The sequence below is a fragment of the Ornithodoros turicata genome, chromosome 2, assembly GCF_037126465.1.
Source record: "Ornithodoros turicata isolate Travis chromosome 2, ASM3712646v1, whole genome shotgun sequence".
Lineage (NCBI taxonomy): Eukaryota > Metazoa > Arthropoda > Arachnida > Ixodida > Argasidae > Ornithodoros > Ornithodoros turicata.
In genome coordinates, this window is record NC_088202.1 from 132,839,011 (window position 1) to 132,856,141 (window position 17,131).

Sequence of the window (17,131 nt, forward strand, 5' to 3'; positions counted from 1 at the left end):
CGAATGTACATCGAATTAAATTATTACTTCAACCGATATTGCTGTCTATTATTACTTATTAGTGACACCTTTATTGTTCTTACAGCCATTTTCCACAAAGTAGTTGGAAAAGTAATTGAAACTACTTTGTAGTAGTTACAAATATAGTTTAATTACTTTTTGCAAGATGTAGTTAATTAGTAATTCCAATTACTTTTAAGGGAAGTAGTTAGTAGTTGTAGTTAAACTACCTCATGAGTAGTTACTGCCCATCACTGAGAGCTAGAGTGTGTAGCGAATGATGTTCACATTTGTCCGTTCTGCTCTATAGTATTCTTGCAAAATATATGGGTGCAAGAAAATAAAAGGAAAACGAAGAAGACAATTCACTCCTGTATGATGAGCGCTGCGTAGAAGCAAAGCACCGTTTTCTTTGTGGAGGTATAGCGAACGCGCATTCCTTTCTTTCTTTTTTGGTTCGCGTCGGCCGAGTGGCGATATCCTATTACATCCGGAACGAGGACCTATCGCTTTGCGATCGCATACAAGAGTGAGCCATCTTTTGACGATGGTAGGATAATTATTGACCTGAGGAATAATATGGATTTCTGTGGTTGTGGTGGACTTTGTGTTTGTGATTGTGAAAATGTGAGTGTGTGTCTGTGTATGTGAGCGCGCGGGCGCGCGCGCTTTCCTGAACCAGGGATCCCACTTGACAAGTAAGTTCTTTGTGTGTGCTTTTTCATGTGACACGAGTGATCCATTTATGTACCATTGCGTGGAATAGTGGCTTAAAAAATAAGGGAAGCAGCGCTTGCATTGCTATCTGTAGGATAGACCGAGAGCGTTTTTAATGGAATTACCTCGCGAACCTGGTGAAGTCTTCGTTTTGGGCAGGCTATTTTATGAGAGCCGGTCCTGTTGCGATGCATTTGATACGCTTTCCTGAAGCAGCGTGCTTCGTTCTTGTAGTGTGGTTTACGCCTTTATCAATAGAAATGAATAGAAGTGTTTGTTTGTTTGTTTGTTTGTATGTTTGTTTGTTTGTTTGTTTGTTAGTATGTGTCTGTCACGTTCGTAGCGCTGTTCAAGCTTTATTTGCTTTGCAAAAATTCAGACTTTATGGTATTAAGCTGTTCGAGTAGAAGTGACTTTCCCTGCTCGCTTAAGATAAATTGTGTATCCCTGCCCTGTGCTTTCTTCACGCAGGGACAATGCGAATGAGTATTCAGCATTATGCAATAATTATCTGATAGCAGAAATGGGTGTCTTTGTCACAGTTTATTAGCGTGTGTGTCGATATTTTATTTTTTTCTCTTATTGCTATTCGAGCAAAAGTGCGTGTAATTTTCGCTGCTCTTGTCTTATTTTCTCTACTTTTATGTAGAAGAAAGCCTCCTGCGTAAAAGCTGAATAGTGTTCTATCAGTGGAAGTGGGGTTGTTTGTTTGATTTTGTTGGGTGTTCGATATCTTGATGATGTAAGCAGTGCTTAATTTTGCAGGTTTTTGAGCAGAAATGCTGGTATCTGAGCACGGAGTAGAAATTGCTATATTTCTCTGCTCCCTAAGAAACTTTGTACGTCGTTTTCCAAGCAGACCGCGTTTAGTTTACGCGAAATGAACTTATGTATGCTCTATGATGATCCGCCGCAGGCTTAGCCCTTTTCCCCGATCACCAGTGTTTTGGCATTCGATGTCGCATGTCTAGACTTGTTCAGTAGTGTCTTTCTTGCTGCAATTTTTACCCTTCGCTGATATCTTGTTGCTGTCATGTTGTGCTAGCCGCGTAGCGATAAGCGGTGATTCTCCGATTATTCCTAGGCGGTACGGCTTAAGCCTTTTCCCTGCTCACTGAAGGAAATTTGTGTATCCCTGTCCTGTGCTTTCTTTACGCAAGGGTAATGCGTCTGTGTATGTGGCACTATCATATACCAGACATGAGTGTCTTTTTCTTTGTTTATTGGCATATGCTTCAGGTTTTTTAAGTCAAGCAAAAGTGCGTCTAATATTTCGCTGCTCTTTTTCTTATTTTCTCTACTTTTATGTTGAAGAAAGCCTCCTGCGTAAAAGCTGAATAGTGTTCTACCAGTGGAAGTGGGGTTGTTTGTTTGATTTTGTTGGGTGTTCGATATCTTGACGAAGTAAGCAGTGCTTAATTTTGCAGGTTTTTGAGCAGAAATGCTGGTATCTGAGCACGGAGTAGAAATTTCTATATTTCTCTGCTCCTTAAGAAAATTTGTACGTCGTTTTCCAAGCAGACCGCGTTTAGTTTACGCGAAGTAGAAAAGTGAAGTTGTGTATGCTCTATGATGATCCGCCGCGGGCTTAGGCCTTTTCCCCGATGAGCAGTGTTTTGTATGCGATGTCGCATGTCTGGACTTGATCAGTGTTGCAATTTTTACCCTTCGTTAATATCTTGTTGTTGTTGTCGTCTTGTGTTAGACGTTGAGCTTCGTAGCGATGTGCGGTAACGCTACGATTATTCCTGAGCGCTCCGTGTGTTTAATGCGTTGTCCTCTGTGCGTGCATGCGTGTGCTTTTTTTCTCCTGATTTGTGACGTCATCGTGGCATGTCTGGACTTGTTTAGCAGTGTTGCAGTTCTTCCCGCTGCTAGTATCTTGTTGGTGTCATGTTGTGCTAGCCGCGTGGCGATGTGTGGTGACCTGAGGTCTTAAGCCTTTTCCCTGCTCACCTAAGGAAATGTGTGTATCCCTGTCCTGTGCTTTCTTTACGCAAGGGCAATGCGTCTGCGTATGTGGCACTATCACATACCAGACCTGAGTGTCTTTTTCTTAGCTTATTAGCATATGCTTCAGGTTTTTTAAGTCAAGCACAAGTGCGCGCAATTTTTCGCTGCTCTCTTCCTCAAATCACCGATTTTACGCAGAAGAAAGTCGCATGGTGCAGCTGAGAAGTGGGTTTCTCTGATTGTTTGTTAGATGTTGTTAGGAGCTCGGTATGTTGAGGAAGTCAGCTGTTAAAGGTATCCGTGAAGAAATGCTTGCATCTGAACGCAGGATAGGAATTCCTGAAGCACGGCACCCTCAGTGTAAATTAATTATTTTGGATATGAGTCGGCTTCACTGCATGACAAGGCTGAAATGGGAAGAGAGAAAAAATTGGAGCGCTTCATTAGTAGCGATCCAAGTAATAGGGCAATTATAGTTTCCATAGAAAGTTGAATTTTAATGGGCTCCTAAAATTATAGTTTTGTAGAAGCTTTTCGAAACTGCAATGCAATAATCATCAATATAGTATAGGAATGCCATCGTGTTCCCGTAAAGGCGTTCTGTCTTGTGCTTTGGAGTGCGCGAATAGAACTTTGCTCCCAGGCTTTCCCGCCTTTATGCTCGCAATGCGCGAATGGAACTTTGCCCACCCGGCTTCCGCGCGTTTTTGCTCGCAGGTGTAGCCTCAGACAACGAATGTATGAGCATAGAAAGGGTCATGTATTACATAAGCCTGGAGGTGACGTTGAGTGGTCTCACTTATTATTTTAAGGAGCAGTGGTAGTTTACTGTAATTCTAATGACCATGATGAGCCTTTGGGGTGAAAATAGTTAATATGCAGGGTGCTTTTTTGTTGAATTTTAATGAGAGAATCAATGTCATTCAGAGTAGGACAAAGGAAATAATCTTGCGATGCAATAATTAATAGGAGTCTTTGCCGGTGTCTTCTTCAGACAGGATGTGATGATGTCACGCAGTCTGTAGCAATGCGTTGACTGTTACTGAAAAAAGTGTAGCAAAATGGTGTGTATTCCCCTGGACAGATTTATGATGAGCACTGTTTTTGAACAAGAGGAGTGCGTGTGCTTGGAAATAGTTTGATGCTGGTTTCCTTCTTTGTTTCTTTTCGCTTTTTCCCCCTTGTTGTCTGACAAACATGCGCTGACATGCCTGGGCTTGTTCTGACATGCTTTCCTTCTACATGTAGTTTTTTTTTCTTTTTGTACAAGGAATATTCTTGACGATAGTGCTGCCTTGAATGGGAATAGTGCTATTCTTAATACTTTTGCGATTCATTTAGTTCAGAGAGTAACCGCGAGGGGGACAGGTGTGTGACTTTATTCAGGAGGAACAAAGCATCATTATTCAATTATCTACCTGGCTCTCGGGTGGGATGAACATGTCTTGCTGCACCATTTTTTCCCTGTACAGTAAGACTTTGGGAATGAAATGCTATAATCTCCTCTTTTCTATGGTGCTCTTCTGCAATAGTTCCCTATGCAATCGTTATAGAAGAATAAAGGAAATAATATTGGGAGAGTGATTCAATAAATAACAGGTCCCATGTCTAGAGCGTGCGCGTTCTTGAGCCACGCACCTGCAAGATGACGTCATACCGTGGCTTCACTGCAGGTTGACCTTGTCTAGAGGAGCATTAGTGAAAAAAAACAGGGTAGCCCTGAGACAATAGGATGCCGTCACGACCAATGAGACTGGCCTGCAGGGGGCGCAAGGATTCACTTCTCTCTTGGACACTGGCGGGTGTAGACACGGTAATTATGATCCTGGCGTTGGCCGTCAGTGGAAGAGCGTAGCTTAGGTGGGGTTCTGTCTGCCTCTGATGGGGTGCGGATGTATGGTTCGTCACTGGTGAATGGTGTTCGACGATGCAGGTGGATTTTGTGACGAGCGGATTTACAATGAGGGAATGCTGTGAACGGGAAAAATGATGGTGAGTGCCTTTTTCACTCTGTTCAAGTGTTCGTTTTCCTCTGTTGCCCAACAGTCGTGCGAATTTGTTCTGACGTGTCCTGACATGCCCCGATATGCATGCTTTCCTTTGTTAACGCTTTGTATCTTGTCTTTTTTTGACAAGGAACATTGTCGTCTTGACGATAGTGCTGCCCTGAGTTCTGCGCGCGTTGATTTGTTGAGTGCCTAGTCCTCTTATTAGCCGTTGATGGAGTTACATGTTAGGATGTTTTGTTCCTTTGCAAGTCTCATTTAGTAAGACTTTGGAATTCCTACGATCAGTTTTCATGCATGGTGCTCTTCTGCAATAGTTTCCTATGCAATCGTTATAGAAGAATAAAGGAAATAATCTTGGGATAGTGATTCAATAAATAATAGGTCCCCTGTCTAGAGCGCACGCGTCCTTGAGCCACGCAGGTGCATGATGACGTCATACCGTGGCCTCACTGCAGATTGACCAAAGGAGCATTAGTGGAAAAAAACAGTGTAGCCCTGAGACAATAGGATGATGTCTGGACCAATGAGAACTGCCAGCAGGGGGCGCAGGAATGCTCTTCTCACTTAGCCTCACGACCAATGAGAACGGCCAGCAGGGGGCGCAGGAATGCTCTTCTCTCTTAGCCTCTCGCAGATGGCGGTAGGAGCGCGCAGAGGGCGCTACGAGCGCGCGCATGCGTAGCACCCGTAGAGTGGCGCTTACGTCAGTCCACCTCTGGCTCTCGTTGGGAGAAGACGTGCGGTCGTTCGCTCCGTCGTCACTTGATCCCTGGCTGTCGACGAGAGCAGTCGCATCGGTCTGCGCTCCTACTGTGGTGAGGTGATTTGTTGTGTAACTAATGATTTCGCCAACTTTGTTCCCGCTTTGTTTGCGATTTTCGTGCCCGTGCACGTCGGGTGCTGGTTGCTGTTGTCCGGGCATTCCCGCCATTTTCTATCATCTTCTGCCTTGGGACCGGGAGTAGCGCTGGCGTGATTCTTAATAATTTTGTTGTGAGATTAGTTGAGAAAGTAATCGCTAGGGGGTGCAGCTGCGGGGTTTATACAGGACAAAAACCATTACGAGTCAGTTTCTGCCTGCCTCTCGGATGGAGCAGTCGCATGGTTCTGCGCTCCTGTTCTGGTGGGCTCATTTGTTGTGTAACTAATTTTTTTTTTTTTGTTAGCTATTGATGGTTTGCATACTCTTGCTTTTCCAGACTCTGTATTACGAGTGTTTTTCTCCTTGCATGCCCAGAGCTGTCCTAACTTGCCCAGACATGCCGTGATGACGTCACAGCTGACGTCACAGGATGTCCGGAACTGGTGGTCATAGCTGCGATGCTTTGCAACCTGCCTCTGTGCTCCGTCGCCCAGCGACGGTACGCGGCCTTTCCGGACCGCTTTCTTCAAGATGGTGCCGTTGATCTTCAATTAAACTCCTTCTCTCCACTCTATTTCTATCTATTTTTTTCTTTTTTATGGACTCTCATAGTGCACAACGCTCAGCTGGTCTGGACACGAGTTAGACTTTCCCCAATTAGTGTGGTGGCTCCCTGGAGGGTGCTGATTAATGTGGGGGGTCCCAATTAGCTCTAATTGCTAATTAAATCGTGTTCAGGCCAGTTGGGCGTTGTGCACTGTGAGAGTCCAGTACCTACTACTGATGAGTCGCGGATAGTGAACAACGTAATGCATTTTACAGGGGTTAGATATTTGTGGGTACAACACTGCAAAGCCTTGAAGAAACGAATAAATGCAGCGTTCTAAGTAATGAACATGCATATGAACATGCATACTGCGCATGAGAAGGTCTACAGTTTCACGAAAAGCTATATACAGCTGCCATGCTTGATTGCCATGCACAGCTGCCACGCCATATACATGATTGTCTGTATGTCGGCTGTGCATGTTTATACACATATTTCATCACCTTGATGTGCATACATATGTGGACCTCAATGTGATTATGCGCAATATGCTGGTACTTATGAATACACAGTTACCAACTTATTGCCATAAACCCAGCAGTTTTATTCGGCGTTACACCCTTTACACCCCAATTGCCATGAGGGTGTTAAAATACACCTTAAAAGGTGTGCGCCATGAACATTTTGATTTACACCCTTTAAGGTGTAATACGATTTCGAGTGTACGATGCAACCGGACAGTGCCAGCAAACCTGAATTGGACTTTGCTATGCAAAACCACGCTTCAGGCAAAAAATTCTGTAGATTTAAGAGCATTTTGACCTTTTTTCTGGATTTCAGTAGACAGACTCGGAGTCCAGTAGATCTTCTGAAATTTCAGTAGACCTGGCAACACTGGTGAACTGAACACTCTTTAGGCGACACGTCTGCTCTTCATGACGAAGCGTTTTATGGAGTTGGAGCCTAAGCTCCGCCAGCTTCGATTTCGCCACACGAATGCACCGGAGGCTAGTAAGTGATGCTGCTAAGTGTGAATGAACATTCAGATTGAAATATAGTGCTTCTTCTTCGTTACAAATGCATAGTCATGAAGACGCGGCGCAGTGACCAGTGTTTTCACTTGAAGAAGTCGTCGACCATCATGACTTCTCCGTGTTGTGGTCAACACTATGGGCTCTGAACCGCATGGACACTGGCATCTCCGAGGCAAAAGAGCGGACCGATGAATGCATACCTGTGTAACATTGCGCTTACCATATCTTATTGATACCAGGAGCGCAACGTCTCCACAAGCACAACAACATGGATACCAAAATAAAGTCAGTAGAGTTCATCTGCTAGCGATCTGTGGGAAACCCCAAAACACATGGCCAAATAAGGATTTTCTTTTTTGAATGGTCATACGCAGCATTCAACAGTGGCACATGGAATAAATCTTCCAGCTGACAGGAATGTATTTAGTCGTATCATATATATGCTGCACACACAGGCACAATACTGTTCACTAATTAACGACACCTCAGCACAATCGGAACAGAAACCACAACCGCGTACGATCCACCTCAACCCGGGCCGTCACGGCAACACAGAGGCCTAGCCACACCTTTTACACTGCCCGCAGTCTTGTTTTATGCAAAACGTACAAGACAAATCATGTAAGAACGCAAGTGAATGTCAAACTCAAATAAATCGCAACAGCGTCTCAGTCGGTAAGTCGCCACGATTCCGGAGCTAGCAGACGATTCTGGCGGGGAGCGGACGCTTCCGGCAGCCAATGAAGTGGTCGGCCTCCTGACGTCACCACACGCCAGGCTCGGCTTGGGGGACACTGTCGCCGCGGAGCGCATTCTTGTAAACTTGTTTTTCTGAGGAAATTCGCGCTTTTCGAAGGAAATATTTTGCGTGGCAGTTTATGAAGGTAGTATGTTCATATCAAGCGATGAAAAAATATATGTTCCAAATGATTCCCATGCTCCTTTAATATGTAGGTTTTTTGTATAGGGAATGCTTGCGAGTGGCCGCTGGGGACGTGGTGTCTGGCCATTTTTCCATTCTCCCAATAGGCAACTCAGAACAGCTGTGGATGATGTCGTAGATCTGGTGACTTCACATGAGAAGAGATCTGGCCCAGGCGATGGCTGCTTCTTCGAGCGTTTCTTGTAAGTTTAATGGCGCTTTAACGATACGTAGCGAGGGTCCGCCCGTTTGTTATCAATGTCTTCCACTGTACGTTCCACACGTCCGGTCTGTCTTCGTGCGCGTCTACATGTTTCCCTTCCTATATACAGTCAAACCTCGTTACAACGAAACGCCATATAACGAAATTCGCGATAGAGCGAAATAATTTGGATTCCCCGGCAGAGGGCCATAGAGATAAATGTATTTTAACTCCCGCTACTACGAAACACTTTTTAGCCACCGCCTCGATACAGCGAAAGAACGAGATAAGGTTTATGACCTCAAAGCCGACTTTAGGGTCATGAAAACAAAGGGCGCAAGCAGCGTCCTGTTCCCGCAGCGAAAGATGGCACGCGTGATTAGGGTCGGGAGGAATCTGGTGCTTACAAAAGGAAGTCTGAGTCATTGGAGATTAGGGATTTTCTTCCGAGGCTTCTCCGTTGCGCGCATGTTTTGAACTGTCCGGTTGCAGCCAAGTAAAACGAGCACGAGACGCAGGGCGCCATCGCGCGCGTGGGAAACGCTTCGTTCGCGTGGCGGCGTAAGTGACGTAATCAGCCTAGATGATTTTCTTGACGGGGACAAACATGCCGTAGCAACGAAGAGCCTTACGGAAAACACACTGTCATAGACGTAGAAGGTTTGCGGGAGATCGCAACACGATATGGAGAAAGCTGCGGAGGTTTCGGCAGCATACGAACAATGCGTGACACCGCGTCTTCTAGGCACGACACAGACGCGTATAACCGGCTATTTCACGCAAGAATAAAATACCGTAGGTGCACTTTGGCGCTGTATTTGTAGTTTTTATCATTTTTCACGAAAAACTTTTCCGCATTGTAGCGGGAGTTATCGACGCTTATGTACAGCGCGCGCCCTCGCAAAGGTCGCGATCCGTGACCTTCAATTCGGTACAACGAAATGTTCGATACAACGAAAGAAATTGCAGTCCCCGTGGGTTTCGTTATATCGAGGTTCGACTGTAGTGTTTAAGGGTTCGGTTCCTTTACCACAACGGCTGTTCGCAACAGCAGCTGTTGCGCGATCGCAGAATAAGCTCATCAGTGGCGTGTCCGTGCAACACGCCAGGGGTTGACTTTGCAAGCCTGGAATAAGCCAGAGGGAAGCTAGTGAAAATCCACCGGACACACGCTGCCTACGCCAGCAGCGATGTGTAAGGTAAACAAGGACGGAGTTGGCGAGCTACCATGTCGTGTCGCAATTACCTAGAAAAGTGAGCTCATATCCCAGCAATGTGTTTTGCGTAACAAACTGAAAATATTAGTGCATGTAGCTCTCATGAGGCTTCAAGCTTTTCGGTATAATATTAACCGATAAACGCGCAAGCCATTGTGTGGAGTATACGGCATGTCATAAAAAGTTGTGTGTGTGTGTGTGTGTGTGTGTGTGTGTGTGTGTGTGTGTGTGTGTTCTGCATTTACGGCCTTCGTGCGTCTTGGGAAGGGGGAAAAAGGGAAGAATCGCGGGTGTAGCAAAGGTATAGATAGATTGCCTGTCAGTCTTCTACCCGCTCATGCTTTCCTATATACAAAAAAGGATGAAACCTAAGTTGGTGCCGCGTTAGCTTTAATGAGGAACGATAAATCGATGTATCCGAGAAAATGTGCGCAGGAAGAAATATGCCTCGTTTGCTCTACATTTTTTTCTTACAGGTAATGAGAATATGTGTGGAGATGTGGAATCAGGGACATAAAACTTGCTTGCGCTAGCAAAAACAGGCACGATTTGCAACGGTGTACGCAAGAGCCCCAATAGAAATAAAATGCAGGCGTAAAAGGAAATGTTTGCGTTGTAATGTGACAATATTCATGCGCGAAACCGAGATACACGGACGATGCATCTGCGTCTGCATTTCGGGATTCTTTTTTTAAACGCATTTCGCTGCATTTCGTGTGCGCGCTTTCGCAAAGTATGCGAAAAATTCACACAGTGCCTGAAGATTTACCTTTTTATCCTGAACAGGTAGACAGCGGATATCTGTATAGCCTATTAGACCGCGAATATGAAGAACACGGACCTTTAGATCATGTTCAATTGACGGTTCATTTACTTGCAGCATTTCATTGCGCGTGTTAAAGTAAACTTGTAGAAAATAAGTTGCCAGACAGGATTCTTTACGGACAGATTCTTTAGATTTTGGATTTCTTAGCGTCCTCTTAGCAACTCGCCTGAGAAAGCAGTTCAGTCCAGACTGGTTAACGTCGAGGAAGAGCCTTACTCGACAGCCTGAGTACCTGACAGCTAAACAGCCTTGTATGCCATCCTTCAACCGGAGCACATGTATCTACCATAATGCGTGCGCAGATTTGCATACATGTATTTGAACGTTATTTTAAAGCTATTGGGTGCGTGTGTGCAAAGACGTAAACATTGCAGATAATAGGTGGAATAGGTGCACAAGTTTCTTGTTGCATAAAACAGCCTTTCGGGACAACCGTAATAGGAGATATACAGATATCAAGATATACCGTCCAGAGTGGTTATGCCATTCTTTCTAAGTTCTACCAGGTACGAAGAGAAAGAAAGCATATTCCGATTTTGGTGGGAGAGGACCTCTCGTGATATTCAACAGCATAACGATGCTTTCGTGAGTCACATTCCGCGACCTTGACAAACGTCACCCATGCAAAGGCATGTGGGAACGTGCTACCTACTTTCGTGGGCCACTTCACGTCATAGTAGTGGACGGGGGTCACTGAGCAAATTGGCTAATCCACTGAAAGAGTTTCTGAAGTTGTCTTCATTTGCTGATGCGCCACCATTTGCATAAATGCATCCGTGACGAGCGAAATTGTTCAATACTTTTTAGGCCTGCTCACAGTGTACTTGGAAGCGCCATGGCAGCAGTGAAACACTTTTCTTTGTTCAGTCGGCTATTTTTTTAATTTCGTGTTAGCGCCGCGAAGCAACTGTGGCTACGAGCGGCGTATAGATGTGGACAGATGAAGAGAGGACAGCAGGAAGGAGTGGAGGACAGGGGTGTTAGTATGCGTCCTGGGCCGACTTCAAGGGGAACTGTACCGACATTCGTCTAGAAAGTCTTCGGAAAGCTCAGGGAAAACCTCAGACAGCACAGCCGGTGACAGGATTCGAACTCGTGTCACCTCCCAGTCTCGACGTGGAAAGCGATCATTCTAACCACTATGCCACGGGAGCTGGTAGTCGGCTGTATTTGAATCGTCACTTTTCTACCTACAACTAAATCATACCTCTGTCAGACGGGCCTGAAATCATACGGCCTGAAGTGCATACGGTCATTAAATTCTCGCAAGACGGTCAGCCAGACGGCCTTTGCGACGAAACTGAGATGCAATGGCAACGGAGTTTCCTCAAGTCAGTCGACGGCTTTCCCCCGAAACTGTAAGAGTTACGTTACCAAACGCCATTGAAGATACGAATATAAGACATCGGTCACGTAGGGTTTTCTAAGAAATTTGGCTCAGGAATGTGCTACTAATATTAATCAAGCAAAAATCGGACGCAGGGCAGGTTTAGAGACACATCAGCGAAGACGACGGAACCAAGACACACTGAGGGTGGCATATGTTTGTTGAAAAGAGAAAGAGTGGAAAGGTTATGTCAAGCACTGGTCGAAAAACAGGGAACGTCGAACTTTCAACTTTTATCATTTGACTAAAAGTTGATTATGATTAAAGGTTGGAAGTTCGATGTTCCCTGGCCGTCTCTGTGTTACTTTTGTCGTCTTCCCTGTTGTCATGTGCCATCAGGCCCCGGTTGTCTCTTAGTAGAGAGTCGTCGGCTGAGGTCAATGTCAACAGTTTTCTACCATTATCCACCGCAAGATAAGCTGCACGAGCACAGACCCCAATGATAACGCTTGGGCCGAATGTTTTCTTCAATATTTTTCATTTTTATTTTTTATTTTTTGCTCAGGGGCCACGCGGGCCGCCACTTCGGCACCCCTGCTCTAACCCAACAAACAAACATGTTGATCGCCATGGGGGGAGGCAAAGTAGTGGAAGCCTGCTCTTCGTGTTCAGGGTGAGGGCAATAATATTTCTGAGATGTGATGTGGACAGGCATTGTGCTTGTCGCGTCCTACAGTTTGCAATAGAACAAAGAGGGTGCACTCTTAAAAATGAACTTCACCACATAGCACGCTCCTAGTCAACCATCATCCCGGGTGATATCGTTCCCTTCCTTGATTTGTTGAAAACGGGAGGCGTACGCCTTTTTGTGACACTTATGCTGTTCATAATTGTCACAGAAAAGGCGTACGCCTCCCGTTTTCAACAAATCAGGGCAGATAACGATATCATTCGAGATTATGGTTGGCTAGGAGCGTGCCATGCGGTGAAGTTCATTTTTAAGAGTGTGTAGGATGCAAACCTGAGAGTTCTGTACAAGACATTTGCCAACAAAATGTTTGTTCTTAATTGTAGCCATAATCCGAATACCCTCTGCAAGTCCGGATTGTTGCTTTAAGCTCTAGTAGGTTTAGAAAGCTGTACTTTAGAAAGCACGTATTCGAAAAAGTGCGGAAGTATGCGAGGGACGCCTTCACCAACTGCGTTTAATACAAATGTGGTTTTATAAAAATAATCGTGCATTAAAGCGGCCGTGTATGTAAAATAATCCAATTTCATCTGCGTAACAAAAGCGCCGGAGTGCGATCGTTCAAAAGACAGCGTAAGGGCCCTTCTCTTCTCAAAGCTCCTTTGTTTTCACGCGACATGCAAGGTTGAAGAGACGGTTATAATAAGCGAGCGCTATATATGTGCACGATGACACAAGCCTACAAGAGACACTTCAACGTAATAAGACCCTTCCTTGGTAAGGAAGAACGTGTACGATAGGAGCAGGAGCAGCACAACCTGCTCTTTTCGGTACTAAGTTTGTGATCCCAACGCTAACAACCCGTTGTACGGGAATAGAATCGCGGGTTATAAGGTCACATAAAAGACACACACACGCACACCACCAAATACCCATGAGAGCATCCATGGCTGGGCCGTTGGTAGTTTGAAAATTTTGAATGTGGGTTCGATATGGGAATCACAAAAGGAAGTAGCAACGAGTTAGTATAAGTGCTTAAATTCGCGGGCTCAATAATTCGCGAATTTGTGAGAAGCCAGGATCAGGCAATTATTCGCGGAACCTTAAATTCGCGGTACCGCGCTGCGTCCACCCTGCATCTTAGGGGCCATTCACCTTGAACTTCTTGGAAGAAGCTAATAAGAGGTATCCCAACTGGGTAACTCGTTCAATTTGTCTTCCTTTTGAGCACTTCTGACTGCAAGGGATGCGATTAGGAGGTCCTACTCGGCTCGTATCTGTGCCATTGCCCAATTGCCCTGTCTCCCGCCATTCCTGTCATCGCATCGAGTAGGTGCGATTGGCACTTTGTAGTGATGCGACAACTTTTCCAAAGGTCTATACGCGTGACAGAGTGCATACGCGCTTTCTGGGTGATCCAGGCTTACAAGGAACCGGGATCACGGGAGGCTTACATCCGCGGGGGATTCGTACGTGAAGGCGGGACTACAGTCTCCAGTTGCAGCGGCGAACTGAACACTTTGCGAGGCAATGCAGTGTAACAGCGTAAGAAACTCCGTATACATAAGTTGCCTCAGCGTCCTGGGTCAAATTTCTTACATATTTCTTTCACGTATTTTTCTGTCATTGGTTCGAATATTTCGCGGGACTTTAAATTCGCGAAAAAAGGGCGTTCGCGAATTTCGCGAAAAATAGATCCTCGCGAAAATTACTACAGAGCTCAACTTAGACTCCTAAATTTAGAGTGCTGTATAAGTACTTATACAGTACTCTAAATTTAGGAGTCTAAGTTGAGCTCTGTACGTCAAATGTTATTCTGCAACACTTTTTTCGGTAAACGATCTCACAGGGCTTAGTATTGGCTTAATTAGCGTAGACACAAGCTTATTGCACTAAGTGTTATTGCACAAGGTATTGGCTTAATCATGATGTTTCCCCGTTTTGAATTCTTCTGTCATGACGTAAGGCGTAATATGTCTCGTAAGGCAAGGTGTCACATTTTCTCGGACAGAGAGAACCGACACCATAGTGCCGAGCACTGATCTCTATAGTATATGGCTGGATCGCGCATAGGGTGCTCCACAGCGTGGAACCGGCCGCCATATTGGTGGGCCCAACAAGTACTGTCGTCTGCATTTAGTTAAGCGCGGCTGCCCGCAATTTTTGCGTTGCCTTTAAATTAGAGGGCATGCCATGCCAGCTTGTTGCAGTTTTCAGTGCACTTCACGCACGGACAGACGAAAGGAGTTAACTTTTCACAGGTAAGCTATTTATTTTGAGGAAAAACAGTGTTTATTCGTATCGCATGCATGTGACACTCACGCTTGCTCGCACTGCTACTTCGCTGGTGCCGTTAGGTACTAAGAAATTATGTTTGGCTGCTCTATTTATGTATTTTCTACACAATGTGCTTGTGCTATACAGGTTCCCTCACAGTCGCCCAGCCGTGCTGAAGAAGTGGGTGCAGAAGATGCATCGCAAAAATTGGGTCCCATCTAAATCTTCGGTGCTCTGCAGCAGACACTTTGAGGAGGCTTGTTTCGATCGTACAGGGCAAACTGCGCGACTCAAGATTGATGACTTTTGACAGCACAGTTGAGTTTGAGTTTGACTTTTCACAGCACCTCCTGAAAGTAAACACAATAGTAACACATTAGAATTTGCTTGGGAACCTGTGTAATGTGCAGCAATTCTGGATGTGGTAGTTGATCCAACAAGCGCAGTACAAATCTTCAGAAGTGAAACATCAGTCAACACACATGACACAACAAAACTTATGCGACAAAATTTATGGTGCAAAATAATTTACATTCCCTGCTAGGCTTTCTGTCATCATCTTTAAGGCTCATGACAATGCAAGAAATAGCTTGCAAACAAAATTCAGTTATATTGAGGTTCCACAACTTCTCAGTTTTAGCTGGTGGTGATCACAACAGCTCTGAATTTGTGCAAAGTCATAGAGACTTGTAAGACACTTTTTTTCTTTTTTTTTTTTGCGAACTCACATTGCACTTGCTGGACTGAACTGACACTACTACTTTTTGCTTTTATGGTTCTTCGCAATGTAATTTTACATTCACTACCTAGGAATGCAGAGCCATGTCCCTGATTTGATTATTCAAGACAGTCCTAGTATAAGGTCAGGGTCCTGTGGCGTAATATTCGAGCTTGTAGGAACCAATACATATACTAGCTCGTTAGGTATTTCTCATGCAATGCAAAAATAAATAAATAAATAATAATGAAGGAAAAATAATAATTTCTAGGTTTTCACTGCAGTGCCCACTGACCTCCACCATGACCTCAGTTACTGGCATGTGCAAGAAATGTTGAAATAAATGCTGAATTTAGCAAATGTTGTCATTTATCCCACATGAACAACAGCTTCTAAAAATAATTAATTAATATTTCCATCACAGAGGGTACAGGCAAGAAAACCACCTCCAACAAGACATAACATAGAGGTAGAGCAAGACGTCAACCATGAGATTTCACAGCCAGGACCATCGTGGGCTGCAGGTCCAGGGGTCTTGTCACCTCAGCCAGTCCGATCCTCACATAACCTTGCTGCTGACCACACATACACAGTGCAAGAGAGTCCACGGACCTTAAAAAGGAAGATAGACATCACAGTTGAAGCACTGGACAACATGAAGAAGCTGAAACGCTCTGAAGAAAATGCCCGAAGACTGAAGAAAAAGGTACTCACTTCGGAGAGTGTTATAGAAGATCTCGAGAAAAAATCTCTCGTACCAAGTCAATGCACTGACATGCTTCGTGGCACCTTGTCTGATGTGCAGCTAGATTTAGTACTGCGCACCCTACAGAACAAAGCTGGAAAAGTAAGCAGAGAGCAGTATCCCCAGTCACTGCGTAGCTTTGCGCTCACTCTCCAGTTTTATTCAGCAAAGGCATACGCGTACGTCAGGAAGACATTTAACCTTTCGCTTCCACACCAGGCGACACTTAGGTCGTGGTACAGCTGTATACACGGCGAACCAGGTTTCACACAGGAAGCCTTTGATGCACTCAAGGTTCTAGGTCCACATCTCTGAGACACAACGTTTTCCCTACCCTCTACGAGCACATGTTCGAGTGCTCTCCAGAAGAAAACCACGTCATTCGCCTTATAAAGCTCATAGCTAACTGCTATGGCAAGATTCGACTTCACCATCTTGCAAAGGAGCACACAGAAAACGTGAATGCCAGACCACGACTACGAAAGAAGCTCTCAAGGATCATCGTATTCAACAATCAATGACAATGACTAATGGCCGTAGAAGTCGAGTGTTGCAATATTAATTTATAAATTCTACATGTCATGTTCGCAGTGATGTTACTGTGCAATTTTATCCAACTTTACTGGGTATCACTTTAAACAAGCCGTTTGTGAGGAAGGGTGGAAGTAAACTGCGGCGTTAACCTCGCAAGTGCAATCACTCTTGCAGCACTTGTTACGTCATGCACTCTTCGTGCACAGCGCTTCGAATTTCTGTAACGAACTGCGCCGACAGCTGAACAACTGCAACACACTCGTAGAACACAATACGAATGCCAATGGATTATGGAAAAGGCCAAACGAGAACCATATACAGCGCCTAACGAACCACACAATAACAATCGAAAACTACACACAAACGAAACTACCTTACAATAACAAACAGTGCAAACCCATTCTAAGCAAAAGGAATTAAATTTATAAGTTGTCATTCACCAAATTCCTCTATTTTTATGCTTCCCGTGCACGTAACCAACGACACCATATTCGGAGTACAGGAAGCGGAGAAGAAAAAGATCGTAATGAAAACTACAGACACACCGCCGAAG

At 44.8% G+C, this 17,131-nt stretch overlaps 1 long non-coding RNA gene across 2 annotated transcripts; it reads left to right on the forward strand.

Moving 5' to 3' along the window:
* The first annotated feature begins 871 nt into the window (after positions 1 to 871).
* On the forward strand, positions 872 to 16,399 carry LOC135386165 (uncharacterized). Of its 2 annotated transcripts, none has more exons than XR_010420621.1 (4): positions 872 to 7,099; positions 7,174 to 8,247; positions 14,729 to 14,898; positions 15,724 to 16,399. It is a non-coding gene; the product is annotated as an uncharacterized LOC135386165 (long non-coding RNA). The 2 variants fall into 2 exon arrangements; XR_010420622.1 differs by lacking the exon at positions 15,724 to 16,399 and adding an exon at positions 15,571 to 15,593.
* The last annotated feature ends 732 nt before the right edge of the window (positions 16,400 to 17,131 follow it).